This window comes from Phalangium opilio, unplaced genomic scaffold (genome assembly GCF_054372755.1).
Source record: "Phalangium opilio isolate 3A_F unplaced genomic scaffold, DU_Popi_V2 ptg000104l_1, whole genome shotgun sequence".
NCBI classification, from domain to species: Eukaryota; Metazoa; Arthropoda; class Arachnida; order Opiliones; family Phalangiidae; genus Phalangium; species Phalangium opilio.
This window is the reverse complement of record NW_028324206.1, coordinates 2,064,700-2,087,584: the sequence shown is the minus strand read 5'-3', so window position 1 is coordinate 2,087,584 and position 22,885 is coordinate 2,064,700.

Here is a 22,885-nt window from a genome sequence, read left to right as displayed (position 1 = left end):
GATGTTTAGACGGTCTTCAACATAATAATTACCAATTTTCATAATTTTTGAAGAATATACTGTACCTAAATGACATTCCTGGCGGCCATTTTCCAACATGGCGGCCAAACTATCTGATGAATGGCTTCAATATTTTACTATGGGGTTTACATTGCTCTTATTATAATATATATCAATTTTCATAATTTTCCAACAACATGGTGAAATATACTGTACCTAGCATTCCCGGCGGCCATTTTCCAAGATGGCGGCGAAAGCTCGCACTCTACAGCAGGGGACTTTTAGTATATTTTTTGTTGGGTCAAACATAACACATATACCAATTTTCATCTTCATGTTTAAATGTTCTAGGTCAAACCCTAAAAGTCCTGGGCTATGGGCCCAGTTTAAATCATTAAAAGTATTGTTCAGCGTTTTTGATTTGACAATAGCTCACTCGATCACGCACTCGACGATGCAAGCTGCTCACGCTATAGAAGTCCGTTCAAAGATTCGATTTACAAGTATAAGCCCGACTTTTGAAAAAAATCAAAGGAACCGAAAATTATAGCAAATTTCTTAGGAAAGAGGTAGATTTTTGGTCAGATCCTTGGTCCTATTGATCCAAATGATCTGATATTTTAACGAGAAGCGTGTTTCGGCGTGTTTTATTTAGTGCTGTGCGAGTACTCGACAAGATATACTCCATAAGATATTTTCTGAGACTTGAAGAAGTTTCGAGTATCAGATTAAGGTTCGAGTATTGGAAGACATAATTTTCTAATATTTGTAAACGTGCAGATGTCTCGAAAACCCTTGGGGTGATGCCCAGCCATTCGCGATTTCTTAGCCACATCGTACGATGTACATCTACGATGAGGCTCTCAGTTTGGCCTGCCCTGGCGGCATTGTAGTGTCCCACGGTAAATGCCTTTGGTAGTATAAAATTTTTCGTTCGTCATTGAAGGGAGAGTGAATGGGAGATAATTGTGGTGAGGTGATATTTTCGTTAGTGTATTTTAAAAGGTAGGGATTTATAACAGCAAGTTTAAGAATTAGATTTATTTGTACTAGTAAAGTTAAACATTGAGAATTGTGTTTTTTTTTGCTCGATATATTTAAAGCGAGAGAGAGCATTATGGTATTGCCTTAATTTAAATTGGAGGTTTAATACTTCCTTTAAAATTCCTGTCAGCCGTCGACAATGGGGTTTCACGCTTTTTGTCCCGCTCCTCTATTTCAAAATTCAAAGAAATCAAGGGGAATATTTAAAAATCAAAAGGAAGTATATACCTACGTTGTATTTAGAACGGTTTTAAGGTGGTGTTTACTATTATAAGTTACGTGTATTTTCTATAAATCGAGAAGAGTTTTAAAAGAAGGTATTAGCTTGGGGCCCCAGATATTACAAGTATAACATGACTAAATTTATTGAAGTAAGGATTAAGGGTTATGATTTTTTGTTAGGGAATCGAGGGGCTATTCACTCTGATCTTCAGTACTTCAGCCTTTTTTTCGGGTAAATCGTTTTACCATTACTGTTAATGGATGCACATCGTGGGGGTACTCACTCAAGTTTTCCGTTCGTATCACACTATAATTATAACTGAAGTGAAAAAAAATCAGTAATAATTTTAATACAGTAGCTCATCGAGGGGCGAGTTACTCAAATTTTCTGTACGCCCGTTAAGTACGGTACGATGTGGCTACTATTTCGAGCCCTTGGGACAGGTCGTCTTGTTAAATGTTGTTCTTACTTGTTGTTCGCGACTTTTAATTTTTTTCGGTCTTCATTTACCAAACAGGTTAGAATTAAGGGATAGAACTAATTTTAAAAGCACTTTCTATCAATTTAGTATTATGCCTATACCTTCTTGCTGTGTGTCTTATTGGTCATATGACACTTTCATCCAACCTTTTTCAGTTTGTTTCTTAATCATGATTTTTCTACGGTTTTTTTTGAAATATGTGATAAATACAGTTTTGAACTAAAATTGCCTTAACACAATAATGTTTACTTGGTGGAAACACCGCTCCTGGCCCATTGGGCCGAATCCCATTGGACCGTATGTCCCATAGAACCGAATACTGTTGAACAGAATATAGCCAAAATGTGGGGTTTTTATGATCTTTAAATTTTTATTGCTATTTAACGATATATTTTTAATGCCGTTTTTACAAGCGGAATTAAAGATTTTGTCTTTTGGTTTTTTTAAACACCCTTGTTCTAATGCTTAAGTTTATCAATACACTTTTCAATATAAATATTGACACTGCGATTGTCAAATTACAAGTTTACTAGCAAGTCTCTATTCTAATCGAACCGAACAGAAGCTAAGCTAACCTAACCTGACCTGTAATAAAATCAATATATTAGAAAAGGACCTTGTTCCAGGGTCTTAATAAATATAACATATATTGCTCAAGGGTCTTAAAAAATATAGCATTTATTGGTAAGCATATAAATAAAACAGGTAGCAAAAACAAAAAAAATAATCCTTGCTGTTAACATGGTTACCACTCCAGATTAAAATTTTTCAAACGGTCGCAATGTAGAAAGCTCACAAATAAGTACTATTATCTAGTATTACTAGTATCTGGTAAGTGGTCATGTCCTGGTCCAGATTTGAGCCCCTAACTCGCGGTCGTTCTTCGGCAAAAAGAATATATGAATTCCCTCTATAAATATTGATTGGGTATAATTGCGGTTTACCGACTCTTCTGAATTGTAAATAAAGTCGGTATTCGTAGGTTTTTGCTCATTAATTTTAAACGTTCAGTTTAGTTCTAAGGCCTTGTCTATTTTGGTTTGGGTTCAACTTATGACTCTCTTATTAATATTAATTAATAGTTTATATCGCGAATTGATAAATGTGATATTGTGACCAGTATCCATTTTAATTTTTTTTTGTGCGCGGACATTATCTGGGATATTTGTTGCTAGGAATAGTTATAAGCCTACACGTAGAATAAGTTGTTTCTAAATATGTCAAACTGTAATTAAAAATAAACCGTAAGCAAGCTTGCTAAATCTCTTTGTTTTTAATTAATTTCAATCCACGAGAAATATATTTAAAGTCGCGTCCTTTCTCTTGGCGGCGGTGCACATTGGACAAGAGGTTGCGAGACTTGTGGATCGGGCAAGTAGAAGCACAGTTATTGAAATTTTTCTTTAAATTTGGCCTCATTTTCCAACATGGCGAAAATTTCTCCAACGCCAGAATGAGGAAGCCCAGAAGCTTGGCTTACAAGAGTGTGCCACACCCAAAAATCTTTACCCATTTTCTCCGTAGAGCTTTTTACTCTCCTCAATATCCTCCCTATCATCCCGTGGATAATTTCAAACAGGGTCGCTGTTTATTTAGAAATGACCAAAGCATTGCTTTTGGTTAGAGCGTAAGTTTATAAGATATTTTCCAGAAGTATGACACTGCCTATGCTTCGTAATGCTAGAGACTTACAGCTCGAGCTAGTTCGGGAACGACAAGCGAGAATTGACTACACTCGGTTTTGCAGTTCATCTTCCTATTTACTCTGTACCAAACCTTTCACTGCGCCTCATCAGGCGTCGCTTTACGAGAATCCATGACGTTTCATCTACTTCAGTTCGTAACAAGCTCTCAGTAACCAGTGGCAAACTTACGGAACACATCTTTTGAACTTATGGTTAGAGGAAATGATTACATGAATGTACTGTATTATTATTTAAATTTTATTTTGCCTTTGACTTAATTTCGATTTTATTTATGATAGAGGACGCGCTCCAACCTTGATTACTTATCTTAATACTGGGTCACAAATTCCTCGAAGCTCTCAACAGTACAAACTAAATGCGAAAATATCTTCAATTTCATCGATTCTATTGATATCGGTGTATTTTTCTCGGAGATGTAATTGGGTAAGATAATTATTCACGTATTGACTTTCGCTGCTATTATTTCTAGTAAATTTCAGTTGGACCCTAATTTTTTTTCGCAGTGAGAACTGACCATGTGCTTTTATTGTCGACTGCAGTCAACGTGCATTCTCAAATATATTTTGCCACATTGTTTAACCTGGTGTGTAGAAGAAGATCAAGACGACCCATGGAATGGGCTAGTAATAGTAGCCACATCGTACCGTACTAAAAAGGCTTACAGAAAATTAGAGTGAATAGCCCCTCTATCTTTAACTGTTCTAAAATATTTTTTTTACTACTGTGTAGCGCGGAATTTGAAGCTTTGGAGTTTGGGGACGGTTAAAGCCGGTCGCGCACAAAATAACTTCAACTTAAGTTAACATTAGAAAAAGTATAACTTTATCTACATCATGAAATTTATAATGCGAGAAACATTTTTTCATAGAACCTCCTGGTTCCGCGGGTGAAGAGAATCTGCCCTTTTTGGGAAGTTAACTTTAGCATGGCGCTTCAGAACAGCTTCCCAAGAAGTCTGGTGGTGGATTTTAGACGCGCAAAATATCATAGGACGCACGCTGGCAAAAGGGACTAGTGCATGTTAAGCTTTTGTGATCCGAAAGATAATTTAGTCCTAAAGAGACCTACGGCGTTGTTTTTATATCCGGGTCAAATAAAGGTCGTCTGCCCCTTCGTCTGCCAAGTTGGAATGGACTCGGATTGTAATTTTTGAAAGAACATTGTTTAAAAATGGAACATACACAAGACATAGGGCTTGAAACTGAAAAAAAAAACCGGGGAAGACCCAAGAAAATTAAAAGTGAGATAGAATTGAGTCATGAAATCGAAAAGTGTTCATAGATATTACAACACGAACAGGTTTTAACCAAACACTAAGCCCACAAAACTAGTGCTTTAAACCGAAAACAGTTATTTGCTTTGTGATCCGAACAGATCAAATATCTTTGGTTGAATTCAGCTATCAGTTAAACAGTTTAGAGCCATTTTCACTTCCGATCAGATGCCTTTTTCAGATACACATTCAGATTACATCATATCTGAGATAAAAACGAGATTGTAGACATTTGAAACAGATATCTGTGGCATTGAACGTAGTTTCGGATTAATACCTATTAAGAATTTAAACGCTTGAAATGTATTCATAACGCATATACTTAAAAAACATCCAGACAAATTGTGTATTGCGGGAAACAGTTCTGTTTATTTTCCCAAACAATTGATTTGGTATTAGTAGAGATGTGAGTAGGTAATTTACCGTCCGTAAATTACCGGAAATTTACCAAATTTCCGTAATTGTATAATGGTAAGAGTTATCAAAAAGTTTTGAAATTTTTATGATCAGAGTTTACAAACCTCTGGGAGTGAAACCAAGTGTAGCCTTTCGGAAACTTAAACAATGTCCATTCCAACTTCGGAGTCCCGTTTTCCTCTTTTTCGCATTCGTTCATACTGCTGTTCTAGCTTAAAATAATGGTTCACACATCCTCATATTGTTAGTCACTTAAGTAGTGTTCTCAAGGCGTCTTGGTCTAGACTAGGTAAGGTTGAAGAGGTCTTAGTAATCAGAGCCTTGTATGTATATTCTTCGATATATAAGTTATATGCCCATCCCATTTTAATAGTTCATCGAACCAGAGCCCTAAATATTGAAAGCGGCGCACTCTCATTATTTTTCCATCGTACATGACATTAATGTGCTCAGCAACAGCTCTCATGGCCTTAATTGGAGCTAAAATCATAAACTTAGTTTTATCAAAGTTGATAACAAGGCCCCTTGTTTTTAAAGTAGTGTTTGGGCGAAGGATATCCTCTTCGACAGTCTCAATGAGTTGATGCAAGTTTGCTCCTTTTCCTTTCGATTACAGTGTCATCTGCATTCTCGACAGCAGTTGTATGGTGTATAGATTCGTGGAGTTGCGACGTGTATACGTTGAAGAGCATAAGCCCCAACAGGTTTCCTTGTGGGACTCCGTTCTTAACTCTTAGTTCTCTTGATGTGTGACCGTTGTGGAAGAAGTTATCTTTCCTCCGTTGCAAATATGAGTGGAACCACGCTTAGACATTTCCACCTAGTCCAGCTCGCTGTAAGCAGGCCCGTAGCCACGGGGGCACCAGGGGGCAATGCCCCCTCAAATAAGATTTCGGTTTGCCCCTAAATGCCCCCTCAAAATTTTCCAATTCCCCCTTATCAAATTAACTTTTCATTTTGGTGCACAAATATTAAAACTATTTGGAATGTATATCAACATATTTTAGACTTTATTGTCTTTATCTGTGTATTTTCCTGATACACTTTTTTACTTGATATATCCCTGATTCCTTTGTATGTTTTAAATTCACTTTTGAAATGTATCCCTGATGCACTGGAATTTTTAGCTTTTTGTCGTTATCCTTCATATATATCGCTGGTTTTGTCATCCAGGACCAAAATATTATGTCGGGGTACAGCGAGGGGTCAGGCGTTTTGGAAAAAGTGTTCGGGATTTCGAAATCGAATTTGATTTCTTCGGATTCCGTTTGATTTCGTTTGATTTCAGAGTTCGATAAAATCCAATGAATTTTGCTATTTCTCTCGTTATTTTGCGATATTTTCATTGATTTCGTTGGATTTTGAAATTTTTTACGTGATTTCCTCGAATTTTGAGATTTTACCCTTGATTTCGTCGGATTTTGTGATTTCTTTGGATTTTGGATTTCGTGAATTTTGTAATGGAGTTTACGATTTCTTTACTGATTTTGTTTCTGATTTCGTGATTTCTTAGTTGATTTTGTGTTTTTTTTCTGATTTTATGATTTCTTTAATGATTTTGTGATTTCGTTGCTGATTTCGGATTTTTTATTTCATTTCAAAATAAGCATTGATTTCGGATTTCTAAAGTTCGATTTCCCGGGTAGCGTACGGGAGTTAATGAATGACCGACCCCTCGGGGTACAGACTTACATTTGACGCCTCAACAGCGACTAGCGAAGTGCCGAGGCAAGCTTTTCTTGCCCTACTCGCGTATTTTCACTTTAACGACGAGCTAAGAAACTTGAAAGAAAGTGAAACTTAACTTCCCTATAGCCTGCGAAAAATATCTGACTAGAAATTTAGATTTAGAATTGTTTATTAACAATTCATTTTTTTTAAACTTTTTAAAAAAGTTTGATTTTCAAATGTTAAATGAGTGTCAATAATGAAATACCCGCGGAAATATTTATTGTCTGATATTTGATATTTATGTTATTCTACAAAAAAAATTCCATTTGCCATGCCCCCTCACAGAAAGATACTGCCCCCTCTGCGTAACTTTTCTGGCTACGGGTCTGGCTGTAAGTCAGCCAGTAAGAGATTATGTTGAACGGTGTCGAACGTCTTTGAAAAATCGAGGAAAGCGCAGAAAAAAATAGCCACTACTTAAGTGTTGTAGTATCGTTTCTAGCACATTAAATGTCCTAAAGCCAAATTGGAGCTTGTCGAGTATGTTTTGATTTTTAAAATAGGTGTAGATATCATAATGAGCCATTTTCTCTGTGATTATAGAGAACGTATGTAGGGTGGATATTGGAGCAATATGTCCCCGTTGACAAAGTAAGGAGAGATAGTAATTCAGCCGTGAACTTCTCAGTATCCATTGCTTTCAAGTTTCGTACATCTTTTAGAACTTTAGGGAGTTTTGGACAGGTCTGTTTCCAAACGACCCAGGTTATGTCGTGATCCGATACACCGCATTGTACAACTTTGGTTTCAAGGATGTGATGCGGGTATTTCGTGTATATGTGATCAATCAATGTGGATGAGGTTAGAGTTAGCCTCGTTGCCTGCATAACTAGTTGCTTAAAGTTGCCCAAAGTATTAAGTAACATCTCGACTTTGGGCTACCAAATTTAGTGACTGAACTATATCTTTGGTTTTCCCAAAATTTGAATCAGTATTTTACCAGGTATATTACCGTTTCTAAAATATACATTAATTTCACATCACTAGGTACGAGGTAAAAGTTGTTCCTAGAAGAAGCAATTATTTTTGTGCCACCAATTTATTCAAAATAACAACACTGGTTGCGATTGTAATTTGTTCCACCTATTTAATAAAGATAGAAAGAACTTATCGTTCGAGAGGGTGTCTATGATTTATCAAAACACAGTGACTAGTCTTGACCAGGGATCCATGTAATTTTATTAACAGGAATGGAGAACGGTTAGTCTAAACTTCAGTCCGACTCATTGCCCAGTATAGATACAATCCCTTCAACTCGTAACGAAAATTTTAAGTTATCTAATTGACTCACTTAAACTACGTTTTGATGACGGTGCTGACGGAGACGGCCAAAAATACATCGTTGCTTTTTACCTCTGTCGCTATGACCCGCCTCTTCTTTCATACCCCCCCCGTCTCGAGGAAGGGTGTCGTGGACTTTGACGCGCGCAAAAAGTACCCTGTTCTCTATTCCTGCTTCTAAAATTACATGAATCTCTGTAACACGGATATCTGTAAAATTATTATAAAGACATCTGAACAGATATAAGACAAGTTGGGAAAACCAAAATATTATCTCTCCGAGTCAAGAGGTCTACTACTACAAACTTATTTACCTACATATGGAATTATTTCTCTTTTTTGAAGTAAAATTTACGAAATATTGAAGCAGTATTCCAAGCATAGCGAATATACAGTAAATTGTAAAGGACGCTCCCTCTATCTCAAAAATAGAAGCTAGTTCTCATTCAAATAAAATGGCGCTACGCGGCAGCACTTAGCAATCGCCTACGGAAAGGTAGGGGCGTGCGCGAGGTACACTGGGAGAGATATGGTGCCGCAGGTCGCCCATCATCATTTCCAATCCATCTGACTTCCTTATCCCTGCCCCGACACGTCGAAATTAGAACCTCTCCGTGACATACGTCACTCGGAGAGGTAAAAAGTGAATGTAACTCGAGTTTCTCAGGCGAATTCCATTCAATTGAACGGGGGGAGTCAAAGGTGAGCCTGCCAATAAACGGGGCCCATTTTCAGCGTCCATCGCGCCCCCCGCTAAATCTTCAACACAAAACCAGCGAAACCCCTTCTCAAAACCTATCCTTTCCCCCAAATCGAAGTATGGAGGATACTTGGCGGGAAAGTAAAGTTTCTCTACGACTCACAGTGGTGGAATCACCAGAACAATCTTCTTTTGGCGCCTTCTTTAACCTCTTTTCCGTGAACACTATAGAAGCAGAAGGGCGCATTCTTCGATAAGAAGCTTGGGGAGAGCAAGGTGCACACTCACTGCCTACTACCCTACCTTCCTTCCCAAAACTGAAAAATGCCAAGGCTTTCAATATTAAGCATAAAATTACATATGTTAATAATGAGCATCAAATTAAGGTTTTTATACAGGGTGTTTCTGAAAAGTCCATCACAAATTAAGGGGCGTGTTTATGGGACCAAACTGAGCGGAAAGTACCAAAGAACATGGGGTGTACAACATTTTGTTACGGAGATATGGCCTTCCAAACATTCGCCCCTAAAACAAGGAAATATCCAAATATGAGGAGTAACACTTAAGACCGACTAACCAGCTTGTTTAAAATTACTAGACAATTTCAATAGCCTTTAATCGAACAATTGATTTCTACCTTTACTAATCAGAAGCGTATAAATGAGTAGAAGTATGCCTACGGTGGTAATGTAAAATTAATCCCAAGTGACATGATGTTTCAAGATCTTCCCAGCACCAAGTAAAATGGTTCTGATTGAAGGGACTTTTATTAGCACAGCGTAAACAACGTTATTTTCAGGAATTAGTCCAAATGTCCACGGGCGGCATTACAAAAACGAGGCAGTCTTTCGAATGATACTTGGACATGTTGGAAGATCCCTGGCTTGTTCCTGTTATCTCAAACCGTAAAAAGCTACGCAAATCTTCATCATCACGGACAACACTCTTGTACGTTAGGTATGACCTTGAGAAAACCTAAAAGGACATCTCGAATGTATTTGAAAAACCCATCTCCAATTAAGGGGCGTGTTGTTTGTTTCCAACAGAGTAAACTCGCCCAGAGAACAATTACAATGCAGAGCCACGTTTCGGCGTTAATGGCCCACAAAGGTGGTCCCAAACAAAAGAACAAACTTTAATTTGTTTCGTTCAGTAAGTGTTTCATGTGTCATAGATAAAACGCCATGATTAATGCACGAAGAAAATGAATTTATTGACAAGTTTTAACATTTAATTGCAACTAGTTACAAAAATTGTTCAAAGTGTTCACCACCCGCGTTAAGGCACACATTAGCACGTCTTACAAATGATTCCCTTACACGTTGAAAAATGCCTGGAGTTTCGCGAATTGTTTGACAGCCGTGAATTATTCGTCGACGTAGCTCTTCAACATCGGGCACTTCAGTCTGATAAACTAAGTCTTTCAGGTGGCCCCAAAGAAAGAAATCACAAGGGTTCAGATCGGGTGATCGAGCAGGCCACTCCACAGGTCCACCTCGACCTAACCACCGCAAAGGGAAGGTCGCGTTAAGATAATTTCGGACCGCGATGCTGAAATGTGGTGGTGCACCACCACATTTCAGCATCGCGGTCCGAAAACTTGTCAATAACATTTTCTTTGTGCATTAATCATGGCGTTTTATCTATGACACATGAAACACTTACTGAACGAAACAAATTAAAGTTTGTTCTTTTGTTTGGGACCACCTTTGTGGGCCATTAACGCCGAAACGTGGCTCTGCATTGTAATTGTTCTCTGGGCGAGTTTACTCTGTTGGAAACAAACAACACGCCCCTTAATTGGAGATGGGTTTTTCAAATACATTCGAGATGTCCTTTTAGGTTTTCTCAAGGTCATACCTAACGTACAAGAGTGTTGTCCGTGATGATGAAGATTTGCGTAGCTTTTTACGGTTTGAGATAACAGGAACAAGCCAGGGATCTTCCAACATGTCCAAGTATCATTCGAAAGACTGCCTCGTTTTTGTAATGCCGCCCGTGGACATTTGGACTAATTCCTGAAAATAACGTTGTTTACGCTGTGCTAATAAAAGTCCCTTCAATCAGAACCATTTTACTTGGTGCTGGGAAGATCTTGAAACATCATGTCACTTGGGATTAATTTTACATTACCACCGTAGGCATACTTCTACTCATTTATACGCTTCTGATTAGTAAAGGTAGAAATCAATTGTTCGATTAAAGGCTATTGAAATTGTCTAGTAATTTTAAACAAGCTGGTTAGTCGGTCTTAAGTGTTACTCCTCATTTTTGGATATTTCCTTGTTTTAGGGGCGAATGTTTGGAAGGCCATATCTCCGTAACAAAATGTTGTACACCCCATGTTCTTTGGTACTTTCCGCTCAGTTTGGTCCCATAAACACGCCCCTTAATTTGTGATGGACTTTTCAGAAACACCCTGTATAAAGCATAAATCTTTTAATCTTATAAATATCAGACTTTCATCTTATTAATTGTGAGCTTATGTCTAGTCAGTTTTAGATGTATTCGGTTTTCACTCTTATCAAAAGGTAAAGCAGTAGTTGGTTAAAGTTAGTTAAAATAAGTATTTATGTAAGAGCAAAAGCCTCAACTTCGATTCTTATTTCGTGCGAGGGGACAATCATTCTCCCAGTGCGAACTCATAAAAACTTTCAATACTTCAAATTTAAAGCAATAAATCCAATTGTTATACTGTATGTAATTTGACTAAACTGAGGGAGTGTTCACCTTCCTTTCCATTTCTTATTAGAAATCCCACAAAAATATACCTTCCATTTTGTTTTACGATAACTAAACACCGAGGGGCTAATCACTATCAGATTCCCTGAATGTAAAAATTTTAGCATTGCGAAGTGCAGGAAATTTAAGGATTATATTTAATCCTTTACAGTACGCGGGGTCACCGGCCCCTCGGTAAAAAGCGAACTCCGCCCATCCCATTGAACAAGGGTCATTGCTATTCCACGATAAACCTTTTGGCGCCAGTAATTTCCATGAAGTGGGACCTCGTCTTTTTCAAAGGTTAGGTATTCTGGCGCGAAGTGAATATCAACGTCATGAAGGCGAAGGGGGGGGGGTTGACTTGTATCTAGATTATCAGATGAATGGTGCTTTTTCCTTTTTTTTGGATTATCTTGCTATAAACCATTTCGGAAATTACATTCAGAGAAACCAACACACAGGAGCGTGGCCGCAATTGCGGTATTCTCCCTCTCGCTCGGCCTCTTAGTGAGAGGGAGAATACCCCATTGTGTGTTGGTTTCTCTCTATGTAATTTCCGAAACTGTCTATTAAAATGGAACCTGTCAGTATGACCGGGGCAAAAACCAGAGAAAAATAAAATAACAACCAGGCATAGTTTCTTCTCTTGGAAATTTCCTATTGAAATAAGACGATTTTAAACACTTTTATGTTATCTATAAAATTATATCGTTCAATTAATTAATTTATATTTATTTAACATAACTTTAAGCTCAATTAAAACTATTAAACAGGCCGGGCTTTGCTTATTGATTCTAATGCTTGACAACGGGACTGGGTTGTAAAAGCAAAACAAGGATTTATGAAATTAGTATTCGTGTTAGTTTGGTATATGATTTCAACTGCTTTCAATGCATTTTTATGAGGTTTCGTAAACTACGCCTCATCGATTAAAGGGATGCAAATTAATTACAAGTTGGTCAATCATGGCTGTACGTTAGTATATTTTTGTGTTTGCGGGGTTTTTCTGGTATAAGAGAAGATTATATTTTAAAATACCCTAGAAATAGGCACCCTTTTATAACTTGGTTGTTTTTTTTTCTTTTCTTTTTCTTTATGAAAAGCTTTTTCCTATTTCAAGACGATGAAGTCAATAGGAAAACCCGTATAGCACGAGTAATGTAAAGATGGACCAAGCATTGGGCCTCGCGTTTAAACCGAACTTAGTAAACAGCTCTCCTATACTCTTTTAGTGCCTTGGTGTAATATGGAAGGGTAACAAAATCAGTTTTTTTGGGGGGTTTTGTAAGGTACTCACTATTGACAGCTTTGCATTCAGTAGGTTTATGAGGTGTCTCTAATCTTTCAACACGCCCAAAAAAAAGATAACCCCAAAATCTGCCCTTTGTAACGATGGAATGACGTAGCTAAAGAATTTCCCTCTTCCTTAATTGTAAAGCGAAAACCCCTAGCGTGTTTTCGTTGAAGAGAGAATGGAAACTTCTTATTTCAACGGAAAGTTTCCAAAAACCCATCCTCGTGTGTATAAGCGAAATCTCTGGGCTTGGCCACCAGGAGAGACCAGTAAAAGCATCGAATGCCTTTTGTTAAAATGTGTTAGCTTAGGGAACTATTTCTAGTTTTAAAAGAATGATTCACAATAACCGCGTGACAGTGACACAGTGGCGTGCTTTGAAAATATAGAAGGTAGTGGTTTATGAAAAAACCGGTGCAATGAACTTAAAAATGAGGGTTAAAGGTTGCCAAAGAAAAAAAAGTAAATTCGTACACTATGCCCGGTTAATGTAATTTAACATGCATTCCTCGTTGGAAACATAATAATAACACCAATTGGTGGTGGGGGTGTTATTTTTTCATATATCTCACAATAACCTAGTTTGACTCATCTGCAAATTCCCAACCTCTGACCTGAGAGTATGTATACTACAATTGCTCTTTGCTCCGGCCTCGAATCCTCATATAATTTGACTAAATATACACACAAACAAACCATTTTCTCAAAAATATACAGGGTTTTCCAAAAAGGGCCGTCGAACCCAAGGTACAATTGATTTTGAGTCGAAAATAATAAAATATAACCTCTATGACAGTTAATTAATTAAAAAATTGTAAGCAACATGATGGCTCTGGCCAGATTAGAGGCTTAGAGCCCCATCGATTGTAAGGCTCCAGCAATCGAGAACGTTTTACATGTTAAACACTGTAGTTTGTACGCAGGCCTAAAAAATATTAATTAGTTAACATGAATATACTCATAGTGCATGGTATTTTTTATATCTGAATATCAAGAATAGACAATTAATTCCAGAAGAGAAGGAAACACCTCTCGACGCGTTACCTTTAACATTGCTAAAATAATTACTAGAAGTAATCATTAAACCCTTAATAGAATAGCAGATAGTTTTAGTGATTATCCCCTCTATGAGTTTACAACATAGACTTATGCCGATGCATACTTATAACATGCACTTATGACCAGAAGCGTTCGAAAGAGAAAGAATTTGGTGAAACATCCAACTTCAGTTCTTTCCCTTATGCGACCTTTACATGCTTAATATTTTGCACAAATAAAATGGGGGACAAATATAAACTATTCACTAATTGTGCAAATTAAAATCAAACATGTTCAATAGTTTGAATAAAATTTTCAGAAATAAAAAGCTCATTCAATATATACTTTCAGTATATTACGGAAATATTGTCCTAAATTTACCGTAAACGGTGTTCAATTTCCTAACAAATATTGTGGCATTATATTTGAACTTTGCGCAAATGTTAGTCTGGATAACGTTTTATTTACACTTTGTAACTTAAACAACTGGCCTCCCGTTCTCTGCGCAAATTATTGAGTGTGTCTCCATAAATAAATACCGAAATTTTTATAGTGTGATAATTTAATTTAGTAATTAAATAATGAACCAGGCATTTTACAGAAATGAGTCTTATATTAAGGACAATATTCGGTGATAGATTTATAATTCATAGTATTTGGTAATAAAACAAATTCCAATAATTCCAAATCAAACTTAATCAGGCTTAGGAACTACTTGTAATATACACCTTCTAAACCAAAAAGATGTGTCATTTCACGCCCAAATTCCCAAATAAATTTTTGCGCCTTTTAATCTACTTCTGCCATATGATACATCTTGTCTTTCAACCCCCAACCTGAGTTTCAACTTACCTAGTTGGGACAAGCTGACAGTAAAAAAAAACCCGCGTTGCCTAGCATATAATGCTACAATATTAAAATTAATTAGGCTTAGGAAATACTTGTTATATAAACCTTTAAAACCTAAAATATGTATAATCTCAGGCCAAAATTCCAAAATAAATTTTTCCACCTTTTAATCTACTTCTGCCAGATGTGATAATTTAATTTGGTAATTAAACAATGAACCAGGCATTTTACAGAAATGAGGCTTATATTAAGGAGAATATTCGGTGATAGATTTATAATTCATAGTATTTGGTAATAAAACAAATTCCAATAATTCCAAATCAAACGTAAATAGGCTTAGGAACTACTTGTAATATACACCTTCTAAACCAAAAAGATGTGTCATTTCACGCCCAAATTCCCAAATAGATTTTTGCGCCTTTTAATCTACTTCTGCCATATAATACATCTTGTCTTTTAATCCCCCAACCTGAGTTTCAAGCTGACAGTAAAAAAAACCCGCGTTGCCTAGCACTGCTAGCACTGTTACTTCACCAGTGCAGTTTTTTTAGGGGGAGAGAAATCGACTATAAAAAGAGAGAGAGGGTTGTCGAAAAATATCATTCCATAACTAGCTGCGAAAACTTAAACATGGGCAATCAACTACGCTGTAACAGCCGGCCCTTCGCCGTAGCCGATGGTCCCGCCGTAGCCGATGGTCCCGCCGTAGCCGATGGTCCCGCCGTAGCCGATGGTCCCGCCGTAGCCGATGGTCCCGCCGTAGCCGATGGTCCCGCCGTAGCCGATGGTCCCGCCGTAGCCGATGGCCCCGCCGTAGCCGATGGTCCCGTCGTAGCCGATGGTCCCGCCGTAGCGATGGCCCCGCCGTAGCCGATGGTCCCGCCGTAGCCGATGTCCGCCCACTTACCAAGGGACGCAGGAAGGTCCAAGGGAGCGGTACATTTCTAATCAGAGACCTGCCCCCCGGACGCGGAGCCGAACGAGCCGTCCGCCAGCGGCCTGAACGAGCCATCAGCCAGCCGCCCAACCGACCCATCCGCCAGCCGCCCAACCGACCCATCCGCCAGCCGCCCAACCGACCCATCCGCCATCCGCCCAACCGACCCATCCGCCAGCCGCCCAACCGACCCATCCGCCAGCCGCCCAACCGACCCATCCGCCAGCCGCCCAACCGACCCATCAGCCAGCCGCCCAACCGACCCATCCGCCAGCCGCCCAACCGACCCATCAGCCAGCCGCCCAACCCGGAGCGCCAGCCGCCCACTGACCCATCCGCCAGTGGCCCAACCGACCCATCCGCCAGTGGCCCGAACGAGCCGACCGCAGGAAAATCGACCCACCACCCCGTCGGCAAAAGCTGAAAAAATGCTTCAAATGTGGGGTGGTGGGTCACTCGTACAACGACTGCGAGGCGACGCGTCCCAAAAAAAGGAAGGGGAGCCAAATCTTTAATTTTAATTTTTAAAAAAATAAAAAAATTAAACAAATCTTTGCAATTTTGTTCTTTAACCTATCATATATCACAGTTATTTTCCAAATTAACCGAGAGGTCAGGTGTGAGCTTTAAAGTTTAAATTCTAATTTCTATTTCCTGCTGCTAAACAAGCCACGGATTAATTTTTAAGTTTTGAGTGAGTGAAAAAGAAACTACATGCCTTTAGCCTTGCTATTATTCCTCAAAGTTGTCGCGATTGATACTTTCATGATCTGCACCGTTTATCCATTTATTCAATTGAAGCTATGCATTGTTGGGTTACTTCACGTCATAAGTTAATAAGATATGTTCCATAAGTTTGTAAATGGTTACTGAGAGCTTGCAGGGAGCCCACCGGTCCTATAATATCCTATATTTTTGAACCAGTCCTATATTATCCTATATTTTTGAACCAGTCCTATATTATCCTATATTTTTGAACCAGTCCTATATTATCCTAAAATTTCATTAAAGGTCCTATAATATCCTATATTTTTGACTTAGACGAAGTTTTCGCATAGTTTAGCGTCAAATTAATAAAAATTTACCTTTTTTTATCGAGATCACATTTGAATAGACACCGAAATTGCGAAGCTCGCTTAGGATTTTTTATATATTATATTATACTATATTTTAATTTAGTTCTTCAGAGTTTTCCTATAAGGAATTTAAATTTAAGAGTGGGCCCCCTGAAAAGTGACGTAGGTCAAACGTCATAGATTATTGTGACCCGCGTCACAAATAATAATAATAATAAAGGAAAAAAATATAAAAGATAGTATATAAATAAAAATAAGACAACAAACGAAAATTAATTAAACAAAAAGACTGAAACAAAACCCAATAAATTAGCACTTGCACAAAGCAAGTACCCTCAAAAAGTTACCACGAATCACGAAATTTGTCCAGTCTAGATTTAAAAGCAGCCACGGACGAATCCTGTTTAACCGCGCTAGATAGGCAGTGTAATACTTATGGAACATATTTTATAAACTTATGGTCACGTCGGCGTGAAGATCGCGGGGGGGGGCTAAAAAACGAGTTTCAGGGATGGCAGCTTTGGCTTATAAAACTCGTAATATAGCATAAAGGTTGTAACGCAAATTCTGTAATAAACTACCAATCCCCAAATAATCAAAATTTAATTCATTCAATACATTCAATAATCAAAATTTACCTCCGATTTTATAAAACTTAAATTACCAATCTTCAATCTCGATGCTGGTCGTCGTTATTGAGGGTTCACCCTTCCCAACCCCCTTTACCCCTTCAGCCGGTGTGGCTTGGCCAGGCGACACTGTGTCGGAGGGACGGGGATCTTAGCGCTACGGGGCGTCCGAATACCCCGTGCCAAACGACCTGCCTTTTACCTATTGGGCTTAGCGATTTCCCCTTCGGTCCCCTGATTTTTATTTTTAACCCCTTAAGAAAAACTAAGAGTTGCCAGGCATGCATTCATTTTTACCTACTGTATAGTATAGTGTATTGTGTTGTATTGTGTAAATAGTTGTGGCTTTGTGAATTTGAGTGCGCGAAACCATGTCGCCGGAGTGGCGAGAGAAAGTACCCTTGGCGAACGACTGAGTGTCGCCAGTTTTAACAAACAATACCAGACCCTAAGGAACTTGGGAAAGGACAAAAAGAATCAAGGCGCCAGTCGGGTCACGACCCCTTTCTTTTACCTGTAACCAAGGAGTTGGAGACTCCAAGAAAGTGAAAGAGAAACGACACTTTTTAACTTGGACTCCGAGAGAAGAGCCACGAATTTTGGCTGCGAACGGAAAAAGAAATGAGGAGGACTTAAGGGAGACCTTAATAAAAAAGAGGCCAAGTAGCCCATAGTCGATCGCCGCGCGTTAAGCCGGTTTAAGAAAGACCCTTCTTCACGTACGTCTAATACGGTGTAATGATTACCAACTCGCTCACTACGCGATGACCGTGCTCCACTCATCAAAAAGGAACCGACCTCCAACGCCTTTCGTAACGTACTTTTGCTTTTTAACATGAGCTCGCAAAAGCCATTGTATATATATATATCTATTCATTATTCTATTTGCGCAATTAATTTAATTTAATCGGAGTCATGACCCGTTATCCATAACCTGCATGCGATATTTTAGTTTAATATTAAGGCATGCTATCTGTTTTATTTTATTTTATTTGATTTTATTGTATTGTTTATTGTTCCCTTTTATTGGAGTACTCTCGTACCCCAAAATATTAAACATGATGGCAACTCTTAATACTAGTTCATTTACTTATCCCACTCCACCTAGACTAAGCCTTATGTTCTTTTAATAATTACTCCTAACACGCCACCCCCCAATAGTGAAAAGGTAGGCGAGCCACCCGGTACAGTATTTGTTATTTAAGTTGTAAGACTGATTTGCGTCGCTCTCTCGTTTTATTTCGTATCTCCGAGACTTTCGTCGAGAAAAGCTTTACAAATGGGGGCCCAGCCGGGATTTGATTATATTTAATTGCAATTAATTAGTCATGAAATTTAAAGTAACCGTCCAAGAAATAAGGAACATTTTGATGAAACCATCACAAAACGTAACTAGCCATAACCACTTATGAAGCTGAATTAGGAATTGATTACGGTATCCCCTCGTTGCCTTTGACTTTAGTTGGCAGTTAATTGACCTGCCCTCTTTTGTTTATTCGTTTATTTGTTTGATTGATTAGGTAATGACAGGGTGATAGTGTAGCATAGCTATTCAGTAACATAGGAAGTTTGATTCTTTTTTTTGTTAATAAGCATAGGTAAATCAATTTCTTTTTTTTCTGTAATTTGGTACCATCGTTTAGTTTAAGTTAGGTCTTTAGTTTATGGACAGAAATAATTACAGTAGATTTGACGCCGCTGACATAGAATTTTGTAAACAGTCACGTATCAAACGTAGTCTCGATCGTAGTAATCGTAAAAATACAGCTATGGGTCTTGTTGGTCGTAGTAATCCCCCCTCTAGGAGTAACTCCCCTACCCCTCTCGCTACAGGGGCAAATAATAGTTCTCTCCCCTTGACATCAGGAGCAGGGAATAGTAGTTCTCAGCCAGGAGTCAATAACCCACCTAATATGTATCCTTCTTTAATTAATGTTGTCCCAAATTCTTCGGTTGCGGCCTTTGACTTTTATATCGAAAATGAGCCTTTCGCATCCTACGCCGCTTTTGAAGCAGGTTTGAAATCAAGGTTTGACCGTAAAGGAAACGATGAGAGAATCAAAGACAAGATTCATGATAGAATGCAAAAACCGAATGAATCGGTTGCCGAGTTTGTAGAAAATCTTCAAAAATTATTTAATCTGTTGAATGAACCCCTCGCGGAGAAGAAAAAGATAAAAATAATTCGGCGAAACATGCGTGACAATATTAAAAAGTATTTAGTGGTCAAACTAGATAAATACGAGAATATTCGTGATTTGTTAGACGACGCTTTAGGAGTTGAACAAATCGTAAGGCGGGAAGCCCGCGAATTAAGCGAAAATTCAAACTCCCAGCGAAACCAAGCCCCTAGAGTGCAAAATAACCAACAGGGAAATAATAATCGAGGCAATTTACCCCAACAATCGAATTCAGGTGGGAGATCGAGGCAAAACAATAGCAGGCCCATGAATTTTTCTAGCCATTCCAATAATAATAATCGGCAAGAACGACACCCGAATTCCGGAGGTCCTCGCGGTGCCCAAACAGTTTCGGCAGCTCGGCCTGTCGACACCCCAACGGGAAATTACTACAATCCCAATGTAACTTGCTACAACTGTCAAAAGGTAGGCCACGTGCGCCCCTTTTGTGCAGAACTGATTGGTACCGAATCGGCTTCGGGAAACGTAAGAAGAGGCGACGTGAGCGCGGGCGGAGATCCCTCCCCCACTCTGGCGCCGCCGCGAGCTTAAAACGTCAGAGACCCGCTAGCACGGGAAGCACACAACCAGGGGACCAAGCTTTTTCAGATGGTCAGGATTTTTTACATATATTTTTAGGTAACCTCCCGTGCTTAGCGTTAGTTGACCCTGGTTCTACACATACCATATTACATAGTGATTTTAAACCCCTCCTTGAACAACAAGGGTATATGACCGATAGTAAAGGGCTTTATTAGCTCAACCCGATTCGACGCTATTGGAAACTCACGGTGCAGTCACGCTTCCCTTTTGCCTCCCTAGGAAACAAATTACTTTTGAAGCTACATATGTTTCAGGCATTCCATACCAATGTATTTTGGGTAGAGATTTGTTAAGGAAAATTGGTATGATCATTGATTATGGGCGGGCAAGTTACTGTTATCGCCGAAACCCTCTCGATAACCTTTCATTTGCTCCAGCTTCCGGTAAATACGGAAATATTTTTAGTTTGTCACTTAAGGATGCTGGTGACAATATTGATACCGAAGGTATAGAGAACGCACTCCACGAAGCTCCGTTAGATTCCACAGAAAAGTCGCAATTAGAATCCTTAGTTAACCGTTATAAAACAATTTTTTCTTTAATTCCTGGAAAGACTCACAGAGTCGAACATTACATAGACATAGGGAATAGTTTACCCTTGGCCTCGGCTCCGTACCGGTATTCTCCCGCCAAGCGAGCGATTATGGATGATATTATTATTGATATGTTACGGCTTGACTTAATTGAGCCCTCTGATAGCCCATGGGCAGCTCCGAGTGTTCTAATTTCTAAGAATGACAGACCTCCGCGTTTATGTCTTGATTACCGTAATCTCAACGCCGTAACTAGAAACGACGCGTACCCCCTCCCCAGAATTGATGACATTTTGGAATCGATTCACAAACCCCGATATATTACCACGCTGGACATGCGCAGTGGGTATTGGCAGGTACCACTTCACGAGGCTCATCGTGATATCGCTGCCTTTGTGACCCATCGAGGTCTATTTAGGCCTAAAGTTTTAATGTTCGGTCTGGTCAATGCCCCTGCCACCTTCCAGCGTATGGTAAATAACATCTTTGGGGATTTATTTAATTCAGGGGTTTGCGCCTATCTCGACGACCTAATAATCGCATCAGTTGATTTTGAATCCCATTTGAAAACACTTGGGCAGGTTTTCGAGCGCCTGTTAAAGTCTGGCTTAACTGTCAAGGCCTCAAAAACTCAGTTTTGTCGCCAAGAATGTCGTGTTTTGGGTCACGTCGTTAATTACGACGGTATCAATGTTGATACAGAGAAGACTGATTCCATGCGGAACTACCCCCGCCCTGAAAACATAAAGCAGCTTCGGAGATTCCTAGGTATGGCCTCATACTATAGGCGTTTTATAAAAGATTTTTCTAAAATAGCTAGCCCATTAAATTCTCTGTTGAAAAACGAAACTGTATGGTGTTGGGAGGAACCCCAGGAATCAGCCTTTAACGCGTTAAAAATCCACTTGTCGTCAGCACCCATTTTCAGTTCCCCTGATTACAATCATCCTTTTATTATACACACCGACGCGTCCAATGTGGGACTAGGCGCTGTCTTGTCGCAAGTTATTGAAGGAAGAAAGCATGTGATCCAATACGCCAGTAAGTCCCTAAGTACCGCTGAGAGAAAGTATTCCACCACGGAGAAGGAATGCTTAGCCGTAAAGTTTGGCATTGACAAATTTCGACCCTACATTGAGGGCACGAAATTCGAAGTGTTTACGGATCACAGTGCCTTAAAATGGCTCCATCGCGCACCGGACCCAACGGGAAAATTCGCCCGTTGGAACGCCCATTTACAATCATTTGATTTTTCTATTAATCATGTTCCGGGTAAAAATAATGCCGTCGCCGACGCGTTATCGCGAATACCGGAAGATTCCCCGATAGTGAACGGTCATGGTGCCACAGTTTTTAGTGTCAACCCAGACAAACGCCCCATTCTCTACGAGACTAGCGAAATCATCGAGGCCCAAAAGAAAGACCCAAAGTTAGGTCCGTTATTAGTTTATTTATACAACGGGAATTTACCTGATGACAAGCCCTTGAGAGACTGGATAGAGAAGACCGCTCCCTTTTGTGATATTCGCCATGAAATTTTATATAGAGAGATTAAGAAATCACATCCTGAATGGGATCCTTTTCGAATTATGGTTCCCAATTCCTTCAAAGCTCGAATACTCTACTTAAGCCATGACATTCAATCAGCCGGCCACTTTGGTTCCAAAAAGACTTTAAAGAGGGTTCTAACTCAATTTACTTGGGAGGGCATCACGCGAGATGTATTAACATACTGCAACTCTTGTTCAGTATGCCAGAAACACAAGATCCCCCGCCAACTACCCGCAGGCCTTATGAAATGTAGTGACGTAGCCGAGCCTTTCAGTGTCATATCCGTCGACCTAAAGGGCCCATATAGCCGCAGTAAGCGCGGTTTCAAATATATTTTAGTGGTTTGTGATTACTTAACCAAGTGGGTGGAAGTGTTTCCCCTACGTTCCGCCACCACAAAGCCCATAGTAAAACATTTAGTTGATGAGGTATTCACCCGCTTCGGATTACCCTCCGCTGTTGTTTCAGACAACGGGAAACAGTTTGTTGGAAAAATATTTCGAAACGTATTCAGTAAGTTAGGAATCCAACAAAGATTCACTTCCCTGTATCATGCGCAGGAAAACTTAACTGAACGATTTAATCAAATCTTGGGTATAATGATTGCATCCTACG